A 17,647-nucleotide genomic window follows, 5' to 3' on the forward strand; every position below is an offset into this window, starting at 1 on the left:
GGAGAGGACAGAAGCTGACACACAAAGTGGAGGCTTACCAAGCTCATTCCAGCGTACTGTAATGCAACTATTAATGATGGTATTTGGTTTTAAAAAATGACACATCTGAGACAGATGCCAAATGCATGACAGCTGGGCCACAGTCAGCCTGAGCAATGTTTCTCTAACCATAAAGCTGTAGAATTTAAGACAATGCAGCGTCAGCACAGGGACAGACATTGGCAGACCCATCAGCAGAATCAAGAGACCAGAAACCAGCCTACAGATAATGGGCACCTGGCATATGCAGATCTGTAGGGAAAGAGTCAGTGGTCCCGAAAATCTTAGTTATCTACATGGAGAAAAGTGAACGTAGATCTTTATCTCACACCCATCATAAAAATAAATTCAGAATGGACTCAAGTGTGAAGGGCAAATGTTTAAAATATTGAGGAAAAAAATGAGAAGAGCTTTATGACTTTGGGGTGGGAAAAAATTCCTTAAATGAGACCCAAAAAACAAAACTTTAAGGAAAAAAAATTGATAATTTAACTATATTAAAGTCAGTAATTTCTGTTCATGAAAAGACACCATAAAGAGACTAAAAAGACAAGCTACAAACTCAAGATATCTGCAACTGGGATCCCTGGGTGGCACAGCGGTTTGGCGCCTGCCTTTGGCCCAGGGCACGATCCTGGAGACCCGGGATCGAGTCCCACGTCGGGCTCCCGGTGCATGGAGCCTGCTTCTCCCTCTGCCTGTGTCTCTGCCTCTCTCTCTCTCTCTCTGTGTGTGACTATCATAAATATAAATAAATAAATAAATAAATAAATAAATAAATAAATAAATAAATAAATCTGCAACTCCTGTAATAGAGGTTTAGGGTCCAGAACATGTAAAGAATTCTTATGAGTCGATAAGAAAAAGACAACACAGGGCAGCCCGGGTGGCTCAGCGGTTTAGCGCCACTTTCAGAGAGCCAGGATCGAGTCCCACATTGGACTCCCCGCATGGAGCCTGCTTCTCCCTCTGCCTGGGTCTCTGCCTCTCTCTCTCTTTGTGTCTCTCATGAATAAATAAATAAAGTTTTTAAAAAGAAGACTTATTCTTTAAAAAAAAAAAAGAAAAAAGAAAAAGACAACACAATAGAAAAATGCACAAAAGGACATGACTAAACATTTAAAAATAATAAACTGTCAGTCAACACAACAGATGATTGACCCCATTCATAATCGGAGGCATACAACACAAAACCATGGTAAGATATTTTATCGTAGCTATCAGATTGGCACAAAATGAGAACGTCAGGAGCCGCCAAGTGTTGATGAAGATGCAGAGCAGCTAACGGGCTCATCCAGTGCTGTCAAGACTGTACACGTTTGGAAAACAGTCTGATATTTTGTGCTAAAGATGCACAAACATTACAACTCAGTGACTCAGCTCTTATACATCCTAGAGAAACTTTGCACATAAGTATAAGAAATAAAATATAGAAAATGGAAAATGTGGAAATGATCTTAAAGTATTGTTTATAGTAACAAAAACAATTGGAAGCAATCTATAGATTAGAGATAAGTCGTGGAATATTCATGAACTGCAGTTACATGGATCAACATGGTTGAATATAAAGTACTACTGAACAACGACAATTAAAAAAATCCAAAAAACAAAACCCACACACACACATCTTCCTGAAATAAATAAGTTTAATTTCATTTTTATAAAGATGCATTTCAAAAACAGCAAAATCAAGAAATGTTTTTGTGAATGCCTGCATGTATAGAAATAGTTTAAAAGCGTACTTGTGAGTGGATAACAGCAGTTTCAGAATAATAGTCGCCCGTGGGGATAGGAGGAAGGAAATAGATTCAGGAAGAAATGAATAAACTGTTTCAAACTGTGTTATTACTTTATTTCTTTTTAGAAAAAATCTAAAACAATTATGGGAACATGTGAAGACTTGATGAAGCTGGTGGTTGGATATACATTAGTCTCTTATTTTTTTGTTTCTATGCAATCAGTTGGTAAACATAGTAAAAATGTTTTCCAAAGACAAAAACGCAAAGGGAGAAACCGCCCCTGCTGCTTCCCTGAGTCCTGAGTGGAAGCCGACTTCTGCACCCCTCTCCTTGCTCGGCGTAGCCCCAAACATGACTGGGCCGGGAGGGCCCTGCTGGGGTCTGCTCCCCGCCCACGAAGGCCCAGGGCGGGCTGCTCCCTGCTCCTTGCTCCGGGTTGTTCCCCAGGGAGCCAGTGGCCTGAGGGAGCCTGAGGGAGCCTGAGGGAAACTGGTTTTCCACCACGCTCCTTACACGCGCCTGGCACAAAGGACGTGCCCGACATGTGTTTGTTGAGCCGACGCCAGCCCGAGTCAGCACTTCGGTGAGCCGCTGGGGACATGAGGGACGCGGTCAGTTGCCCACCTCTGCCAGCGCTCCAGCGGGCATTCTCCGGGAAGCCTGGCCCATCTGCAGAGGGCTGACAGCAGGTACTCAGACTCTTTAGGATTTGGGCTGAATTTCGGTTAAGCAGGACAATCTGGGCTGGACGCCAAAGAGAAGCAGACTCTGCGGTCTTTTCCTGCCTTTTTAATATGTCAAGCCGAGTCCTTACACCCATCCATCCATATAGAACTTTCTTGTTCAGAAAGTCATCTGAGCAACTGGCAAAGCACCATCTCAGAGTTTTCTATTTTTATCCCGGTGTGTAATCAATGGGAACATAGAGTGACAGAAGTGGAGAACTAGGAATTGATAAGAACAAACTATTGACACTCGTTTTTGTTCCTGGGCAAGCTAACAAAAGAAAATGTACCTAATGTGCAGAAGTATAACGGACGTTTTGTAGGTCAGCCTTTCTACAAATACACCCAGCGATTTCTGTGTCTATTTTCAGGAAGGAAAAAAAATACATATGCTTTCAACATTCAAATTGGTTAGGCTTGGAAAAAGTTTTCGCAAGAGCTAATTTTTTAGAAACATCAAGAAATAAGATACTATCAGCCCTTTCTCCACGGAGTTATTAATCTGTGAATTCATTATCTGTTTCCTGCCATCCTCTTATAATCAAAACTATTTCGTCTCCAGTTTGATAACACTATTAATTATTTTTTAAATCTCATTTCAAAAATTATGCCACTCTAAAAATAAGCCATTTTTATTTCCCATGGTCTTCCTTTCCAGTCTTTCTCCGTACAAAGGAACTCCTCTTACCTGGTGGAATCACAACATGCAGATTTATCTCCTGTTCCGTTTAGGTGTATAATGCGACTTCAAAATAAAATGGCACACGAGTCTTATGGCTTTGTAGTTGTACTGACAATACACTGTCACATACACATGCACACGAGATAGATAAAAAATTGTGTATTTTTAAGTATCCGGATGCGTTTTATTGTATGTAAATATTACCTCCACTTAAAAAACACTGGGGCGGGACGCCTGGGTGGCTCAGTGGTTGAGCTTCTGCCTTGGGCTCAGGGCATGACCCCAAGGTCCGGGGATCGAGTCCCACATCAGGCTCCCTGCAAGGAGCCTGCTTCTTCCTCTGCCTGTGTCTCTGCCTCTCTCAGTGTCTCTCATGAATAAATAAATAAATAAATTTTTTAATTGGGGTTTTTTGTGAAGTTGACTCTTTCAAACTAGCAGTGTTCTCAAGATAAGAGAAAAGAATTATTTAGGACTTAAAGCTGAATAAAGTTGAGGTCCTTAGAATAGTCAGCCATAGAGATAGAAAGTAGAGGGGTGGTTACCCGAAGCAGGGGGTAGAAGGGGAAGGGGGAGCCATTGTTTAATGGGAGTTTCCATTTGGGAAGATGGAAAAGTTCTGGAGGTTAATGGTGTGTGATGATTGTAGGACCATGTGAATACACTCAACACCAGTGAACTGTTAAAATGGTTAAAATGGTAAATTTTATCTTTGCACATTTTACTGCAGTAAAGAATTTTTTTAAAAAAGACTATACAAAGTTGGGCACCTGGGTGTCTCAGGGGTTGAGCGTCTGCCTTTGACTCAGGTTGTGACCCCTGGGTCCTGGGATTGAGTCCCACATTGGGTTCCCCGCAGGGAGCCTGCTTCTCTGCCTGTGTCTCTGCCTCTCTCTCTCTGTGTCTCTTATGAATAAATAAATTTTAAAATCTTTAAAAAAAATTTTTTGCTAGCTACAAGAATATATGATCCTTGTAGAAAATTTAGACAATAAGAAAGTATATACAAATTTTAAATCACCCATATTCCCAACTCTAATAGGTACTTGTTAATATTTTAGTGTATTTTTTTTTCAGGCTATTTTGTATATGTAACTGAAATGACTATGCATAAAATTTTGTGCCCTCTTTTTTTCACTCAATATTATATGACTTTAGTTATTAAAGTTTATCTATAAATACACTTTGAAATGTCTTCAGAGTATTCTAACTTATGGCTGCATCATACTTTGCTTAATCATTCTTTTATTGTTGGACATTTAAGACCACTTACAATTTTTGTTATAAATCATGTGATCTGCTTCTTTAGGTATAAGGTTTTATCTGCATTTCACATTATTATTTAGGAGAGAGTTCTAGAATTAGAATTACTAAGTAAAGATTATAAATTATTTTTAAGATACTTGGTTTATGTTGAGCTATAATTTACTTTTAAGCCATTATTTTAAGTGTTATTTGTAAATCATTAGTTGCCTATTTTTCTATTGGGAGTTACCGTCCTTATTGGTTTATATGAACTCTTTATGTGTTAGCTTGTTAACCCTTTGTCATATTTGCTCTAGCTACTTTGCAACTTGTTTCTTATTTTTTGACTTTATGATATTTTACATATCTATAGTGTCAGAATTATTGAGTTTTACTTAGTAATTCATCTTTGCTTTTTAAAATGTTTGATTTTATTGATGGCTCAGTAATAATAAAAATACATCTTAGAGGTCTGACACTCAGTTTCCATGCGCTATTTCAAGCTTTTGCAGTAGAAACAACCAAACCAGATTCTTGTGCAAATGTGTTACTTTACATAACTTTATATTTTTTACATAACAGTTCTTTTGAAGCTTAAAAAAGTTCCTTCTCAACAACCTATATTTTCATCCATATGGAATTGACTAAGTATATGGAACAAACAAAATAAAGTGGAAATCTACGGAGTCCTTTAAAGTCATGAAATACAGCTCTATCTGGTGACACAGAAAGATGTTAATGACATTATTGAGGAGGAAGGAAGAATCTAACGCAGGAAATAAAGAGCACGCCATTCATGTCAAATTAAACATATATGTACACAGGAAAACATCTGGAGAGACTTTACCAAAAATCTGCAAGTGTTTATTTCTAGATCATTAGTCATCGGGTGATTTTTATTTAGTACCTTCTTTGTGGTTTTTCTGATTTGTCCCCATATTTTACAATGAACACAAATCAATCTTACTAAAACAACCAAGTTATTTTATTTATTTTTTTTTCAACCAAGTTATTTTAAAAAGCACGAACAAAACTTTTTTCACATACAGAGGGACAATAATATTTGCCTATTTTTCTCCTGGTCTTTAACTGAGTATTTACATGTGCAAATAACATTTTCCTTAGCATTTTGAGCACTTTCCAGAAAGGTATGTACATTTCTACCCATGGGTCAAATATACACACATGTCAATAAATACATCTTCCAAGAAACTTGGGACTCCTAAATACCGAGTAAGAGTTCTGAGTGAAAAGAACTCTCTGGTGAGCTGTTCTAATCTGAGACCTTCCTACTGCATAACTCTCTGGATGATGTCATACAGACCTCTTCCTGCATCTGGGAATGTTTCCAGTGGCTACACGTGGGAGCTTCCCGTTTTTGTTCTAAGTGAGTGATGTTTACTGGAAATGAAGGTGCCCTAGCAAGATCTCAGTTCAGATAGCTTTGTGGGGGCAGGAAAGAAGGATTGTGAGATGAATTTGGCCAAAAACTTTTACTTTCTCCCTTGTCATTATCTTGTTTTGATAGGTTGACTTAGTTTTGTTTTGAAATTACCTCTTGTGAAAACCCTAGAAGGAAAATGACATGGGCTGTCTTCCCCCTCCCCCTCCTCCTCATTCCCTCCCTACCAAGACTCAACTCCAATCTTTCTTCCCCATCCCTCCATACAAAACCTGTACATTCATGTCAAGTATAGAGAGTAGATGGTGGTGGCCAAGAACCTACAGATAAGATAGCTGGATGTTTCTCTTAGATCTGAAAGGGACTTACACCAATAATTATATGTGAACAAAAAGGCCAAGGGGTTTGTCCAGGATTGCACAGTCGGTGAGTGTCAGAACAAAGTGGAAAACCTACGTTTCAGGGCCTCTGGGTTAAAACCCATAAACATTTTTCGGAACTGTGCATAAGGGCAACTTACAGAGTTCCATGTAAAAGAATGCAGTATAACAAGAGTTGATTATATTGCAGTTATTTTATGTCAAAGGTCAGCTAAGTAATATTAAAGAAACACCTAAATATACTGAGTTCTTCCCTAGTTTGCAGGTCCCCTTGATTGTGACTTTTGTAGCATCAGAGCTATTTACAGGGTTCGTTTGTCAAAAAACTTCCAAGATGAATAATTCTCCAGACCAAATTAATTAAAAATTTAAAGAATAATAGTATTTGGTGCTGCACTTTAGGGGATGGGGAGCTTGTTGCAAATTCAAACAAGGATGTGATTTCACAACCTCTGAGACGTCATGAATCTCTTATCAAATATCCCACTGTGAAATTGCCATTACCTGTGTTTGTAAGTATCAGAAGGTCTATAGCTGCAAATAAGCTCAAGTCATTCCAAAACTACAATTTTATGTTCTGGCTGTTGTTTGAGTGTCCTTCCATTTAGGACAGTTTGAGGAATAACTTCAAATAAGGGGTGGAACCTGCCACGTGGGGCCCAGTGTCAATAGGGGATATGGAGAAAACAGAGCTGTTCCATTTTCTTTGTTTCCGACTTTCAGGGTGAGGACATTTCTTCTCCACATGAATAAGGTGAAGAGGAACAGAAAAAGGAAATGAACCTTCGTAACCAGAGTTGGAAGCCCAAGATGGAATAATAGAATGTGGAAAAGCCCAGAGCGGCTGCCGGTGAGTTTCAGCCCCCAGCTTTGAGGAATAACATCTTAGGGCCCCGAGAAAAAGTTATTATGGGAACCACCAAATAATTGTCAGTGATCTTTTGGGCATTGTGGAGAATATGAGAAGTATCAGAGGACTAGAGACCGTGGAATAGCCTAATTTTCAGAAAGCGAAGCCAGAGCCAGAAAAATTATAGACAATTGTCTACAACTTCAATCTCATGCAAGACTCTAGAAGGAGTTAGTAGAGGAAGAGTTTCAGGCACTAAGTGAAGAAGGAATTAAGATCCCAAATGAATTCACTTTATTCGCTTATCAACTTCCTTCTTTGACAAGCTTATGAGCCCTGTAGCTCTGGGGAGGCCCATACATAGAGAGTATTTTGTCATTGGTTAGACATTTAATGAGCTTTTTCATGATATTCTTTTGGAAAAGAGGAAGAAATACGAATTGTTGGACTCTAGCATAGTGAATGAATTAGTAACCAGTTGATCATATACACAAGGTGCCAACTGGCGAATTGATACCAGACTACAAGGAAGTATGTAATGGTGAGTCCCGGGGCTGTGTCCTTCATCTGCCCCTCATAAAGGCTCTCAATAAATATACACAGGGTGTGCTCGTCAACCCTTTATAGACAACCTGAAGCTAGAGGTGTGATGAATACTTGGATGACAAAATGAGAATCAGTGACTTGAATCTACAAGGATGCATTTTTTTTTTAAGATTTATTTATTTACTCATGAAAGACACAGAGTGAGAGAGAGAGGCAGAGACACAGGCAGAGGGAGAAGTAGGCTCCTCGCAAGGAGCCCGATGTGGGACTCGATCCCGGATCCCGGATCACGACCTGAACTGAAGACAGGCTCCCAACTGCTGAGCCACCCAGGCGTCCCTACAAGGATGCATTTAAAATCAATCAGTACAAGGTCTTAAGGAACTAATAATTGTATCAGTAAGAATGGCTTATGCTTGCTTTAGCAGTAGCCGACAGCCTTAGCCCAATTTGAGTCAGAAATGTAATGTGGTTGCCAAAAAAACCCTAAGATTTTAAGCTGCATCCAGGGGTGGTGGTAAATGTTAAACAACTGGCTCTCTGGAGGAAAAAGCACCTTGATTTATAGCACTTGCCAATTTCTGTCACGTAATTACTTTCATCATGGCCAACTTCAAGCTACCAACATGATGTCACTGAGCACCGTTTGGAAGGGACTCACAGTGGCACATCACACAAATACAATAAGTATAAATAAGCTCAAGAGAAGAAATAATAGTAATAAGTAGTATAATAATTAGAAAATGATAAGTGTTAAGTATTTATTACCTTTGTTGATTTTTTTCCTTTTTTTTCCTCCAAGTTTTTCTTTAAATTCAGGTCAGTCAACATACAGTGTTAACTATATTGGTTTCAGGAATAGAATTTAGTGATTCATCATTTACATATAACACCCAGTGCTCATCACATCACATGCCCTCCTCAGCTGCCCATCACCCAGTGACCTCATCCCTCCCCCACCTCCCCAACTATGACCCTCAGTTTGTTCTCTGTAGTTAAGAGTCTCTTATGGTTTGCGACTCCCTCTATTCTTATCTTATTGTATTTTTCCTTCCCTTTCTCTGTGTTCATCTGTTTTGTTTCTTTACTGTATTTCCTTTGTTTTTAATAAACTATAGGTAATTGTAAGTTTATGTAATTTAACTTTTAATTATAACTGAGTTTAACAGTTGGCTCAAAGAACTCTTGAAAATTTAACACTCAGCCCTTGGAACTTTGTGTACCCAGGCTCCAGCCCATAGTAACTGGAACAAGGGAGGCGATAGCCCTGTTGTTCTCTGCAATTGTCAGGCCACACCCAGATCACTTCATTCCAGGACACATAACTTTCAAGTCAGACTGTTCTGAGATCAGAGCAGAGCAGCCAGGATGGCAGGGGACCAAAGTCATGGGTTTGTGGAGCAGTGGACAGAATTAGGGCTGGAGCTCAGAAGCCCTGCAAATGGGGTTAGGGTGAGAAGAACAGGTGAAGGCCTGTTTTCAAATATTTGAGGGACTGTTGTGTAAAGAAGGGCTAGGCCTAGAATTTATGGGTAGAAAAAAGATACAGGGAGACAGATTTCTGCTCAATATAAGAAAGAACAAATGAATGAGTGAATGAATGAAATATATAGAAAAGAACTTTCAAAGCTGTCACAGGGCTACCCTGCAGAAAGTGGGCAGCAACCTTTAGGGGCAACGTAGAGGTGGTTCCAGTCTCAGAAGAAGGAATAGAGTCTCCCTGGAGTCTATGATTTCCTGATTTTTGATCTACTGCTCTTTCCAGGTCCACGCAAAGAGGCATGTCCCACTCCTGGCTTTACTTGGCTCGTATTAGAAGGGTGGTACGGGGTGCCTGGGTAGTCTTGATTTCGGCTCAGGTCATGACCTCAAGGTCAAGGTCGTGGGGCTCTGCACTTAGCACAGAGTCTGCTAGAGATTCTCCCTCCCTCTCCAACCAAATAAATACATATCTGTATGTTTATTTAACTATAAAAGAAGGATGGTAGAGTACACTTTAAAATGACTTTTTATTAAGGAAAATCAAATCCCCGGGTGGCTCAGCGGTTGAGCGTCTGCCTTTGGCTCAGGGCGTGACCCCGGGGTCCTGGGATCAAGTCCCGCATCGGGCTCCCTGCAGGGAGTCTGCTTCTCCCTCTGCCTAGGTCTCTGCCTCTCTCTCTGGGTCTCTCATGAATAAATAAAATATTTTTAAAAAAGAAAATAAAATATTAAAAAGTAGAATATCATGAGTACATGACTATGTTTCTACAGTTAATCAATTTATGCCCGATCCCTATCATCTATACCCACATACACACACTCACCTCCTGCCCTGGACTGTGGAGAAGCACACCCCTGACAACACCTCACCACTACCATGAATACCTTGGTAGGTTCTCTAAATTATAGGTAAGGGGCAGCCCCGGTGGCGCAGTGGTTTAGTGCCGCCTGCAGCCCAGGGCATGATCCTAGAGACCCTGGATCGAGCCCCACATCAGTCTCTCTGCATGGTGCCTGCTTCTGTCTCTGCCTCTCTCTCTCTCTGCGTCTCTATGAATAAATAAATAAAATCTTTTTAAAAAATAAAAAATAAATAAATTATAGGTAAGGACTTCTTGGAAATATACGCAACGATGCCTTTATCACACTTACGAAGCTATTACTGACTCCCTAGTAACATCTAAAATCACGTCAGTGCTTAAATTTTCCAATTCTCTCATGAATTTTTTTATTTGAACTTGCTCAAATGGGGGTCTAACTCAGGTCAACACCTTGCAATTGGTTGATGTGTTTCTTAAGTTTCCTTTAATCCACAGATTTTCCTCTCATTATTTTTTCCCCTTTCAATTCATTTATTGAAAGTGCTGAGTCCATCTGTTCTTGAGAATTTTCCAATGTGGATTTTTCTGACCACATTATCATGATGTGTTTAACATGTTCCTCTGTCTCCTGTATTCCCTGTGATTAGATCCATGTTTGATTCGGGGGTGGGCAGGAACACTTGCTGGATGGTCCTGTGTATTTCTCATTAGGGAACAAACAATGTCTGGCTCTCTTTTTGCTATGTCAGCAGCCACTGGTGTGTGTCTAGGTCCATTAATCCATTAGAAGTTGCAAATGGTAATATTCCAATTCTAGCATTCCTTCATTTGTTAGTTGGAAGCTTCTATAAAGAGAAATCTCATTTCCTCAACTGTCGGTACCCTGAAATACAGATTATACAGAAAATGTAAGATGAATGTGTATTTACTAATTTTCAGAATGATGAATTTGTTTCCTGGCATCTGCCAAAGTTGACCACTGAGGTATTTGATTTTTTTTTTTTCGCATGTCCCTGGTGTAGTTATTTCCTGACTTGCTTTAAGTTTTAATTCCGGTATAGTTAACAAACAGTGTTGCATCTGTCTCAGGTGTATAGTATACCGATTCAACAATTCCATACATTTCTCAACCCGTTATGGTAAGTGTACTCTTAATCCACCCACCTCCCACCCCCCGCCCACCTCCCTTCTTTAGGATCCTCCTACTCCACCATCTTCCCCAGAAGTCAGTATTTGATTTTAAGTATCATTACGCATGGATTTTTATTTATTTATTTTTAAATATTTTATTTATTTATTCATGAGAGACACAGAGAGAGAGCGAGAGAGAGAGAGAGAGAGCAGAAATACAGGCAGAGGGAGAAGCAAGACTCCATGCAGGGAATCTGATATAGGACTCGATCCCAGGACCCTGGGACCATGACCTGAGCTGAAGGCAGAACTCAACCACTGAGCCACCCAGGCGTCGGGAATGCATGGATCTTTAAAAATGTATTTCAATCCATTGCTATTCCTATTCTTATTAATATTCAACTTGTGCCATCTTTGGATACTGGAGGTTTATTCGTGTTGGCTCCCAAGCCTTTTTAACATGATCCTAGTAATTTTCTTGATTTGTAGTATGACAAGATTCCTTATATTCTTGGTAGGTTCCTAAATTATAGGTAAGGGGCAGCCCCGGTGGGGCTAGGTTCTAGGCTAGACTAGGTTCATATATTTTCTGCCTCAGATCTGAAATCAACCATTTCTCCAAGGACTCCAATTCTTTTTAATGGGAAATGAGATTTAGAGACAATATTCTGGGCTCTAGGGTTGTCAGGCCACAGAGTTGATCATACTTTCTAGGACATTTCTGTAGAAAGAGTTAGGAAATACATTTTTTCTTCCCCCTTTCCTCTCCTCCTCCTTCTTTTTCAAGAGAAAAACTTCATCAGGGCAGCCCCGGTGGCACAGCAGTTTAGCGCCACCTGCAGCCTGGGGTGTGATCCTGGAGACCCGGGATCGAGTCCTGCGTCAGGCTCCCTGCATGGAGCCTGCTTCTCTCTCCGCCTGTGTCTCTGCTTCTCTCTTCGCTCTCTCTGAATGAATGAATAAATAAATCTTTAAAAAAAAAAAAGAAAAACTTCATCAGTGTTAAACTTATATTTTCTTTCTCTCATCAGAAATCCCAATTCTCAAAGATAGCAGTACAGTTACTTATTTGCTTTATTTCACAGGAAGCATGCAACTGTCTTAGAACAACTGTTCCAATACTACTACCACTAATAGGATTACTGAAATCCATTTAATATTGTTATGTGGTTATTTTTATTTGTAGTGCTTAACATAACAATGAAAATCAAAATAAAGCCCCCAAAGTAGTGTCTTTCTGCATGGTCATTCCACAGACTCAGAGTACACATTTTAGTTCATTTGTTTCATTTTGATTTTGGTTTTTAGGAATTACTTTTTAATTTTTTTTAAAAAATTAGAAAATTATGTAAAATGTTTATAAGTTTCTAAAGTAAAATCTATAATCCCAGGTGCATTCAGAGGAGTGTCCTTCTCTCCCTTGTTCCTCCTCTTCCACATAGATCATCTTTTTTAAAAAACCAAGTTTTATGGTTTATTCTTTCATTTAAAAAATAAGCAAATACTCTCATATATTGAGTACTCTCTCCTTAGATAAAACAAGAGTACTCGATAGTTTTTCCTGCTTGCTTTGTTTTCACTAACTGTATATTCTCAGAATTGCTGCCTGTTGTCCTCATTTGTTGTTACAGCTGTGTCGTACTCCATTGTGTGGATGAACATACTGTTTACTTGAACATTAGGCACATTTAATCAAAATAAAAATTTAAAGCATTGTAACACACAACATGGTCCGCCAAGATAAAATTTAGGCACCCCTGGAAATTTGCCCTCAGTTTCTGTCTCCCACCTGTTTAGAAGCCCTGCGCCATTTGTCCAATTCCTAAACCCTTATCACTGGAACACTCTCTAGCCTGAGCAAATGTCCTATATTTTTCAAACAATTCTCTCAGTCATCTAAATTAAGCCTTTTTTTTTTTTTTGGTCCATCCCCTTAAAACCTTGCTCTTTTTGAGGTGGCAACGCATGCTGAGGAGTTCATTTAAAAATAACTCCTGCAAAAGTTTTACCCACCCAATGAGTCACCTCTCCTGGGTAACAGGAGGCATTGACTTCCGATGCACATATATCAGGGCATCACTGGTTGCTTTATTAAGCACCATGTTTCAGTTGATAGTGCTTCAGGGTTAGTTCAACTCATAAAATAAACAAAGCAACTCACAATCAAAATTATCCTGGGACTTTGTTGGGCACAAACATTCCAAAGTAACTGATAAGGGCAGCCCGGGTGGCTCGGTGGTTTAGCGCCGCCTTCAGCCCAGAGCGTGATCCTGGAGTCCTGGGATCGAGTCCCACATCGGACTCCCTGCATGGAGCCTGCTTCTCCCTCTGCCTGGGTCTCTGACACTCTCTCTCTCTCTGTGTCTCATGAATAAATAAATAAAATCTTAAAAAAAAAAAAAATGAAGTAACCAATAAATAACAATAATGGTAAATCATATGTACATAAGAATGTTGGTGATGGAAGATGTGGCAACAGTTTTTCTTATAATTTAGTATGGTAGTTTTTTTGTTGTTTGTTGTTTATTTGTTTGCCTTATGTGGGTCACAGAAATACAAATTTAACAAACACTCTGCCCCAGATGGAGCACCACAACTTCCTGGGATAGTCTTTACACTGAAAAACAGATGACCCACTACAGGATAAAGATGAGAGTTTATTCTGGAGACAGAAGAGAAAAGGAAACCAGAATAAAAATTATAGGCTCAAAGTTAAAAAGTGAAAAACCTCAGTAATTTTACACATACACACAGACATGCAAACACACACACACACAACTATAGGCTATTTCATCAGAACCAGCCACTGACCCCTGGAAGCTGCCACTGAAATCCAGAGAGCCATGGAGCACAATCTGGAAAGGCCTGGGACATAAGGTCTAGAGTCCCCCTCCTGAGCTGTCAGAAGCTGACAGAATGTGAACCAGAGCTACTGGGCCACTGTGGCTGGGCTTCTTGGCATATGTAGATCTTGAAGGGAAGTGAGATTAGTACTTCCCTAGTACTAATTAGTTACTATCTAGTAACTAATTTTTCTCAGATGGAGGTAAGGAGATTTAATAGGGAGATTTAACATCTAGAACTCTGAATTAAAAAGTATAAATTTGGTCATAATAATTTGCATTATGCAATATACTCCAACATTTATAAAGTCAAGGAATTTAGACCTAGCAATGTCTCAGAAAAATTTAGTGCTTTTTCTAAGCATTTATACAATCTGTGCACTTAGCGTGGAGTTCCCTTTCCCTGTAACTTCTCATCCTAATAAACTCCTGCTCATTCTTTAAGACCCAACTCAGTGTTCCTTCCTCTCTCTACTTCCATAACACTTATATATATCTCTTATCACAGCATCATGTCGTGTTCCGATCCCTTTGTCTATTGCTTGTTTTCTACCATGAGTTATTTTGGAAGAGGAGCCTGTTCTTTACCCCTTAGTGGCTGGCCAACCGCCTGACATAAAAAAACATTGAATATTTATTAAGTGTAGAGACCAACCTAGGACCAACTAATCATCTAAGTATAAGAAGCTGAGACCCAAAGTGTTTCTTTAGATTCAGTAATGCAGTAAGTGTCTGCGGAGTATCTGGCATGGGCCTAGCTGTATGAGGCTAAATGTCTTTAGTGTATTTTAAATGTGATTCAAAGTATGCTTAATTTCTGTTTGTCCACAGATCAAAAGATGAATGCTAGAACCTCTAAGTCCTCAGAGAAAGATTAAATTATGTTCAGAATTGGTTTACATCAATGTATTATATCCTAAGTGAGCATCACCCAAGAACCTGTCTGCAGAATGCTACCTTAATTGTGTGTGGGTGAGAGTTAGAGTGGTGAGAGAGAGATGGGGGGGGCAAGTTGAACGCCCAATTTAACTTAGGAAACACTGGATTAAATTAAGTAGTTTCTTCCCTAAACTTTCATACTTAATAGTGATTAGTTAAATCTCCAAGAACGACGCCAAATTTGTAGTGTTTCACAAATCCATTTGACTAGGGAAACACCCCCTTTTGTTGTTGTGCTTATTAATATACCCCAGAAATAGTGTTCTGAAAAGCACAGAGTTGGTAAATGCACCTGTTCTTTGAAAAGTTCTCACCCATGTTTAGTGGCGACTTCAAAGGAAAATAGGAGCCAGAGTCAAAGGGCTGGTGGTAAAGCTCTAGGGAGTAGAGGGCAGAAGGTAGCTGGGGAGAAGAGAAGGTTTAGAGGAGAGGGTTGGGAGGGTAGCGGTCCTATCTATGGTCTGCAAGGGGGGACAAGGGCCACAGGCAGGCATTTGGGAAGCTGTTTTCTTGCTAAGCTCTGTGAAGTGCTGGGGGCTCTAGGGCAAGATATAAGATGTTATCACCAAGAGAGCAGAGAGCACTTCTGCAGGAACATGGGGACTCCAGAGGACACAGGACACGGGCCCCCTGCCTGTGGCTCCCCGGGAGCTGTCACACCTCCCAGCCACAGTGTTTCTCTGTGGGGGCAGGAGAGGGAGGAAATGCAGGGGCACCAAGTAGGTGACCAGGTGATTTCACCAAATCTGCGAAGCCCACAACCCAGGGAGCTACTGGACAGAAGTTGGGTTAGTTTTGACAAGGGGTTGTAGCGACGGGGAGCAAGAGTAGATGGACGCAGAGCCAGGGGACAGGATTGGCTAGGTCATTTGCAAGGCCCAGTGATAAATGAAAATGTGGGCCCTTGTTTTTGCACTAAGAATTTCATGAAGGAAGATGGAACCAGAGGGTATTATGCCAAGCGAACACCCTCAGTCAGGGAAAGACAGATACCACATGATTTCACTCACATGTGAAATTTAAAAAACAAAAGTGATGAACATAGAAGAAGGGAAGGAAAAATAAAATAAGATGAACATTAAGGGGGAGGCAAACCAGAAGAGACACTGAACTCTAGGAAACAAACTGAGGGTCGCTGGAGGGGAGGTGGGTAGGGGATGGGGTGCCTGGGTAATGGGCATTAAGGAGGGCACGTGATGGCATGAGCACTGGGTGTGATATGCAACTGGTGAATCACTAAATTCTACCCCTGAAAGTAATAAAATAAAAATAAATAAAAAAAGAATTTCATGATGTCCACAGCAGGGAGTTAGAAGCACAGGGCCCTCTGAGTATGGAGCCCATGCCACTGCACAGGTTGCCCGACCACAGAGCTGGCCCTGCCAGAGAGTTGTCACAGATTCTATGAATCCTCTGGCTAATGTAGCCTTGAGAAACCAGGTTACACACATGTTCTATAGAAGGCGGTTTCCTTCTCTCAAGATACTTGACTGTCGGGCACCTGGGGGGCTCTGTGGTTGAGCATCTGCTTTTGGCGTAGGGTGTGATCCTGGGGGTCCCGGGATCGAATCCCGCATTGGGCTCCCCACAGGGAGCCTGCCTCTCCCTCTGCCTCTGTCTCTGCCTCTCTCTCTGTAAATAAATAAAATCTTAAAAAAAAAAATAGTTGACTCTCATAGAAACCCTATTTCCCAGCCATACTGGGTAAGCTTTCCTTTGCTGTGAGATAAATCTACGTACACAATAAATTCCAGGAATGTATTTAATGCAAAAACCCATGCACACCCAGGATATTCCCATATATAGTTCTCAAATCATGAACAATATCCTTTTTTCTCAATCCAAGAATAAAGACAGCCTTGCAGCTGCATAGCAGAAATGTATGACCTTTGACTTTGTCCTGGGGTTAAATACCAGTATTTTGTTGGTGCTGAGGCAGCTCTCAGCACCCTGCTGAGTTCTCTCAAAATGAAAAACAAACTCAGGTGGAAAATCTGGGCAAGCAATGTCATTTGCTATTTTTGGAGGTGGGGGAGAGAAAGAAAGTTGTAGAAAGTGTTATAACAAACAGCACAGAGCAGCACACCATGAGTGTGAAATAAAACAACACCCGCATGCTCTTGTTGACTGGATGGAAGCCCCACAGTTTAGGAGAAACCGTCCTGGGAGAGCTGGCGTCCTCTGCTGAGTGGCCCCTGGCCCGGAAACAATGGGATGAAAGCAGGACTCTCCTCCGCCTGTAGGGTTAATCTCCGACTGACCAGCAATCTGATCTCTGAGATCATTCAGAATATCCCCTGGGGAAACAGTGGGTACTGGGGGGTTGAGGACCAGACCCCAGGGAGCCGCTCCCCAGGAATGTTCTGGAGCTGAAGAGCTGCCTCCTTCACCTCCACCTCCACCTCCTTCACAGCACCCGCCTCTTCCCACTGTTTCCCCACCCTTCGGTTTGCTAAGAGGACAGACTCCAGGAGGGTGAGCCTGAGGCCCAGTTAGTGGGAGAGAAGGAATACCAGGGGGCCTGGGTGTCCCTACAAAAAGGAGGGATCCTGGGGACAAACTGAGTTGCAGGCTCTGACCAGGTAGGGCAGGGCCGACTGGGCAACGGGCAAGCATACTATTTATTGCCCATAATACACACAGTCCCGGACTTATGATGGCTCACGAATGACTTTTTTTTTTTTTTAAGATTTTATTTATTTATTTGAGAGAGCGCGCACCAGGGCAGAGGGGCAGAGGGAGAGGGAGAAGCAGACTTCCCGCTGAGCAAGGAGCCTGCCGTCACCACTGGGGGCAGGGTGGGGCTCTATCCCAGCACCTTGA

The 17,647-nt window shown here is 41.0% G+C and overlaps 1 protein-coding gene across 14 annotated transcripts in view; it reads left to right on the forward strand.

The window, feature by feature from the left end:
* LOC144324344 (uncharacterized) overlaps positions 1-17,647 on the forward strand; it is a 52,140-nt gene that overhangs the window by 21,305 nt on the left and 13,188 nt on the right. For 13 of the 14 annotated variants that reach the window (XR_013389886.1, XM_077915732.1, XM_077915733.1 and 10 more), the window contains one exon: positions 6,936-7,062. The gene's annotated coding sequence lies outside the window, so the exon portion shown is untranslated. Of the gene's footprint in view, positions 1-1,903; positions 3,592-6,935; positions 7,063-17,647 lie in introns of those variants that run through there. The other variant, XM_077915731.1, reaches the window with a different exon arrangement.

This window comes from Canis aureus, chromosome 11 (assembly GCF_053574225.1).
Source record: "Canis aureus isolate CA01 chromosome 11, VMU_Caureus_v.1.0, whole genome shotgun sequence".
In the NCBI taxonomy this organism is placed as follows: domain Eukaryota; kingdom Metazoa; phylum Chordata; class Mammalia; order Carnivora; family Canidae; genus Canis; species Canis aureus.